The following is a 6,254-nucleotide window of genomic DNA, read 5'->3' on the forward strand; positions in this document are numbered from 1 at the left end:
AGATAATGACAATTACTGGTTTAAAAGAAAGGAAAAGAATATACTGCTAAAAGTATTTTTAAATAATGAGTACCTTTGGAGAAATTTAAAAGAAAGGAGATGCAAATTATTTTCTAATGTGAAGTGCTTCACTTTTTTTTCTTTTTTGTGTGTTTCTGGCACATTCCGCATTGCTAAAATGAACAAGAGAGATGAATTGGGAGCTTTTGTTTTGCAAAAATGTTAATGGCAAACACTCAGGAATAGCAAGGTAACAACAGCAGTGAATTTCAGACGCAGCAAAGAAGTTTTTTAAGGGAGAACGAGACATAAAAGAGTAGAGAAAAGGGAATAATCGCAGGGAGATAAAAGAAGAGGGGAACAGAAATATGTAAAAATGAAAGAAAAAAGAGAAATTGCATTCCCACTGAGGCCTTCCTTTTCTTTATTGTGAGGCAAAAGGCAGCAGAGCAATGGAATACTGGCAGAATTTTAACCGTGTTCTCATTATTTATTTACTGCTCTGAGGAGCACAGCACCAGTACACAAGCTGCAAAAGAACCACAGTTTAAGGGTCTTTTGTTTGGGTTTTTGCACATATATATTATATACATATATATATATGTATACGTGTGTGTGTGTGTGTGTGTGTGTGTGTGTGTGTGTGTGTGTGTGTGTGTGTGTGTGTGTGTGTGTGTGCACATGCATATGTGTTTATGACTCCGCTGTCACATCATAGGACTGTGATTGGTAGGTAGTAAAAAATGACCCTTGCAGCAGCTTCATTCACATTCCACAGAGGTTACTGAGTGTGAAAGCTATTTCACAGAGGAAGCAGTGAGGGCCAGGTGCCACAAAGAAGCATTGCGATGGCATGAGATGGGGGCTTAGATAGACTGTGAGGAGACAGAGAAATGAAAGAATGATGGAAAGGGAAAATGAAAGAAGAGGCTCTGTGTCTAATCTTATTTGAGTGAACGAAACTTTGGTCTTCAGAAACACAGAGAAAGCCATATATACCAGAAACTTTCAGCTCTGCATGTTGTGATTTGAGTTTTACACTGGATGCCCTTCCTGATATGCAATCCTAAAGGGGATTTGTGTTTATGGCTGGAATCAAACCGGCAACTTTTCAATTGCCAAACAAATATGTTAGGACTGGAGGTGCATTGAAAAGCAAAAGAAAACAACCCGCGCCACCCCTCAAATTCAGGTACGTCAAGAAAATAAATAGGAGTGCAAAGCTGCACAAACAGTTATTCATCATATGCGTTTGCTTTTGTTTTTCGTTGTTGTGAATGATATTCTCAATCACAGACTGCATATTTTTTTAAATACTGGCAGCTGCCAATGCTACCCCTCAGACTCCCAGTAGATGGTATGAATTTAAAAATCCTAGGTGATTTTCAGAAAATTTGACCTCTGACCTTGAGGTCAAGGTCACTGATATTCAAACTTGAGCGAGATTTTTTGTTGCTGCACCTGTGGTATGAATTTGAAAATCCTAGGTGACTTCCTTCTTATATTAGTTATCCTATTCACAAGATTTTCAGAAGACTTGACCTCTGACCTTGACTCTGAGGTTGAGGTCACTGGGATTTGAACTCATCCAAGATTTTAACGAGCTACACCTAGGATACCACCTTTCTATGTTCATGTTTATGTCGATATCGGCTACACCTCAAGGCAGGGTTTCTCTCTAATGATGATCTCTGTTCGACCTTTAGACCTTGTTTACAATTTAATTTCTCCAAAGAGAGAAAGCTTTGATGTTTCTATGCAATTCATCATCTTCAGTGAAACTCTAGTGGATAATATAGTATTTGCGACTTTGGCTAGTGTTAAATTTGAAACTTCAAACTGACTAGAGATTTTCTGAATCCTTGTGCTGTCCTTATGTTATTATTGACTCACTGGTCACCATTTTTCACAGTACCTTTTTAATTCAGTTCAATTTGCCCCAGGTTGCCCCAAGGCACTTTATATTGTAAAGTAAAGACCCTACAATAAAAGAGAGAAAACCCCAACAATCAAACAACTCCTTTTGAGCAAACATTTGATGACAGTGGGAAGGAAAAACTCCCTTTTAACAGGAAGAACCAGGCACAAAGAGGGGCGGCGATCTGCCGCAACCAGTTAAGGGTGAGAGAAGGAAGACGGGACAAAAAGGGATGTGTACCTTTCAGATTGTTACTCAAGAATTTGTTGCTGACATTCAGAAAGTCTCAGTATTCCAGTTTTCCTAGTTATCAAGCATCAGAGTTGATGAGATATTTAACAGAGAGTGTCGCTTGAATTAAACAGTTATGATACTGCTGTTTAAGTTAAGCTGAGGAACACAGATTTAGAGCATGCCAATAGTGGAATAAACTGCAAAACTGTGGTGCAGATGTACGCTATGGGGATTCTAATTCCAACAAAATAGTTTTTCATGTCATCTTCAACTGATGAAATAAAAAGGTTGATCAAGTATTTTTTAATTGTTAATTAAAATCATAAGATATGAATGTGTGGCTTCACTGTTTAAATGTGACTGTTTAGAGGCAACAGCCACAGAGAAAATGTTAAACAAATAATATGAGTTTGTAAAATTAGTAAGTAATACCAGTTCTGAAAGCATGTGTATAGTCAACTCTCAGGTTTCACCATTGGTCGTGTGTGTGTGGTGCCAGCACCAACAAGCCTGGGTAAGCCTCACGTCATCCCCTGGTATCTGTTTTTGTTGGCAGACTGGATGGACACTTCCACCACTGACATCACCTATTAGGTTGTGAAGTCCAGTGTGAAACCTTGTGAAACCTTGTCTCTTTCTTGGTGTTTTGAAACATTTTGTTGTATTCAGAAAGATGTGAAACTAGCCAGTGTCCATGATCAGTGAAGCTGAAGATGCACTTTCTTATAGACTCCTATACAACTGCAACTAAAGAAGTTGATCTTTGCCAGCCTTTGGAAAGGAAGCAGGTTTAGAGCATGCTAGCTTTGCAAATATGATCTCAATTTAAATGAAACTTCTTGACAAAAATCAAGGTTAACAAATAATAAATGCAAAAAACTGGAAGTCTTTCAGTGAGGACTTAGCCTTAAGGCTAAAACATTTAAAACTGAGATTCAGCTAAAAAGAGAGATGTAGTAAAACCTAATAAAAATTATGTTTTTTGTTTTTTTGAAAGAGCAGAGGGGTGAGACGGAGACAAGCAGACACACTTGAGGCTTGTTCAGCTTTATAAGGAATTAAATTATCTGTCTATCACAAGGGGCTGGCAATCATGTGGGGCATATAAGTCCTCTTACACAAATTAATGGCTTTTTGTGGTAGTCAGGGTAACAGGGGCTTATTCCCTAATGTCAACCTTTTCTCAAATCCTCACTCATCACTACTCCATACCCTCTATTCCCAATTCTCACAGGCTTTGCTATCATGTCACAACAGACTGATTAGGGATGGAGGAGAGGGCAGTAAAGTGGAAGGTAAGGCTGAAGGAAAGAGGAAAGGACTGCAACACTTTAATGTAAAGCTGAGAATACAGTGTATATAATCTGCTTCTGGATCACGTTCCTAAGGTGCAAAGTGCTGCTTGTTGCATGCAGTAACAGAGAGATGAAAGAAAGGAGAAACTGTGAGGGGGTTTGGAGCTGGAGGGAGTGGAGTGAGGGTGTAGGGAGCTTGAGAGTTAGTTTTGTAGAAGTGGAGAAAATAGCCACTAAAGTAGTAGGTGAAGAAACGAGGATTTGAGAGATTTAAGCGAGGAAAAGACAAGAAGAAGTGCAGTAGACATCGACTTGAATTTTCCAAAGAAAAAAGTGATTATCGCGGTCCAAAGGGAGGAAGGAAGGCTTACTCAGAATGGTCTAATTAATTTGAGCGCTAATACAAAGAACACAATATGAAGTCTCCAACTCTTCTCTCCGGATGACTGCTCATGCCAACCACTGTCTCAGCCAGTATTGCAGATAATTTCACATGCAACAGCAGGAGCAGGAATCTGGTATCACATAAGAACAACAGGAAGGAACTGTCACAGCAGCCAGGTAAGAAATCAAATTAACAAACTGCCAGTGTGGCAATGAATTTCCTAAATTAATGTATTATCTCTTAAATTTTACACCCACTGCCGTCTGTGTGGCCGTTCCAACAGTGAGACTCTTCCCAGAGCATGTTTCTTATTATCATAATCTCTCAATTGACTCTTAGAATCAATAAAGAGCGAGCCATCCATCTAGAAGAGATGTATTTATATTTAATAATCAATATCAGCATCTGTCTTCTGCTTTGGCCAAAGGGGCATGAGTGCACAGGCACATGAACACCAAATTGATGAGAGGAAGATGTAGAAAAAGCCATTAATTTCACCTTCATCCCTCCACTTAGTCCCCCCACTCTTGGGGATCTCACCTAATACGATCCCCAGTGACAGCCCACCATCTAAGTGCTTGCCTTCATAGCCAGAAGATACCATTCTGTTCCAGCTCAGCGATCTTGCTGACATCTATGCTTCCGTTATTCCTGAGTTATTACCCATTTAAAATGTACTTAAAATTTCTCGTTAGGTGCAAGCGCTATATGTATAAACTGTGTTTTATGCCTAAAGATGTTTACAAACTGTGCTTCTGTTCCCCCCAGTATAAGCATGCAATAAACAAAGCGTATCCCACTCAGGTGTTTTAAGACATCTGCAAGCTGTGACTCTTCTTCTCCTCCCACATACTCCTACATATTTGCCCCGGGCCCAGCCAAATCAATATATCATTAGCCAGTCTCTCCACTCACCCCCTGTTTTCCCTCCAGAAAACCTTACCTTCCTCCCACTCCACTCTTACTCTGTCCTCCCCTCACATTTCACACTATTTCATGCTGTTTTTCTCCAAGTGCCTCGCCTTTCATTTTTATTCTTTTGGCCTCCAAACCCCACAATCTCTCTGCAGTTCTGCTTGAGTCCTATGTGTATTTCTCTGCTGATGTGAAGCAAACCGTGAAAGAGGGGTAAAAATGAGAGGGGTGGGGGGTTAAAGGTGCAATGGGTGGAAATTTTGAGCCACATCATGTAGAGATGGAGACGGTGGGCGTCGGCAGAGAGAAAGAGCAAAGCAGGGAAGAAATGGGGAGCACGAGGGGGAGGGGAGCTTGGCTGCTTGACTGTGCGGGTGAAATGAATGTGTAATTGAGTTGTTGTGGCTCAACCCTTGAACAACTGAGTGATGGAGGGAGCGGCAGCCACAAGATCCCCCGGAGAAGGTGGCTGAGCCCGTAGCTGCTGCATTGTTGGCTAAACACAGGGAGTCGTCAGTAGCAGTGTAAAGGTGCCAACAGCACCAGGTAGCAACATGTCCATCGCTCACTGCAAAGTGTCAAAAGCATGGCGTGTGGAATTTATGAGCGTGATTAAATCAGGAAAGCATGAAGAAAGCATGAAAACTGGTCACTGGATTGATGCAAGGAACCACAAATTCAGCTTCCTCCTCTCTATTTGATGCCCTCTCCTCCATCTTTCCCCATGACAGACCACCCATTCCTATTTACATTTTTAAACATTCGCATCAATCTCCTCTTTATTTTGCCTTCCCCTTCCTCCTTCCAATCACTTAGAGCAAACCGAGCAGGGGTGAAGTAGAGGGTAATTAAAATGGGAGTGCTGTGCGTTGAAATGAAGCCAGTACAAGGACACACCTCAACCCTAAAACAGCAAGCCGTGGAGATGAAAACATGAATGGAATAGGAAGGACTGTGTGTGTCATCAGGAACTATGTTAACAATATATTTATTCAGATGTTGTTTTAATCAAACATTTCTTTCATGGAGACTAGACTAGCCTTCTTTGATGACCCACGTACACACCTCTCCCTCGCACACACACACACAGACACACACGCACACAGAGATCAGGAGCAACGCTGCAGAGCTTTGATTGATGTGCTTAGTTCATTGAAACAGGTGAGATGGTGACAGCTCAGAAAAACAAGAGGGGAATCAGATCCTGGTTACTATACCACAGTTACTGCAGAGAGAGGTATTGGCAAGACCAGGGAGGGTGCAGATGGAGGAGTCACCTTGAGGGAAAGGCGGAGGGAAGTGACACAGTGGGAATGCCAATTTATTTATTTTCAGGTCACAAGCTTGTAGATATTGAAGAACACACCTGAGAAGCAATGGATTTGTATGCTGGGCCTGAATAATACAAAAAGGTTATAATATATGGCAACAACATGAGCAAATCCTGAAATCTCTCCAAGTGTTAGCTGTTGGTTCTTGTCTGTTTGTGGTACAAGCAGGTTCAGCA

Source organism: Pundamilia nyererei, unplaced genomic scaffold (assembly GCF_000239375.1).
Source record: "Pundamilia nyererei isolate P.nyererei 1_Seehausen unplaced genomic scaffold, PunNye1.0 scaffold00044, whole genome shotgun sequence".
Classification (NCBI taxonomy): domain Eukaryota; kingdom Metazoa; phylum Chordata; class Actinopteri; order Cichliformes; family Cichlidae; genus Pundamilia; species Pundamilia nyererei.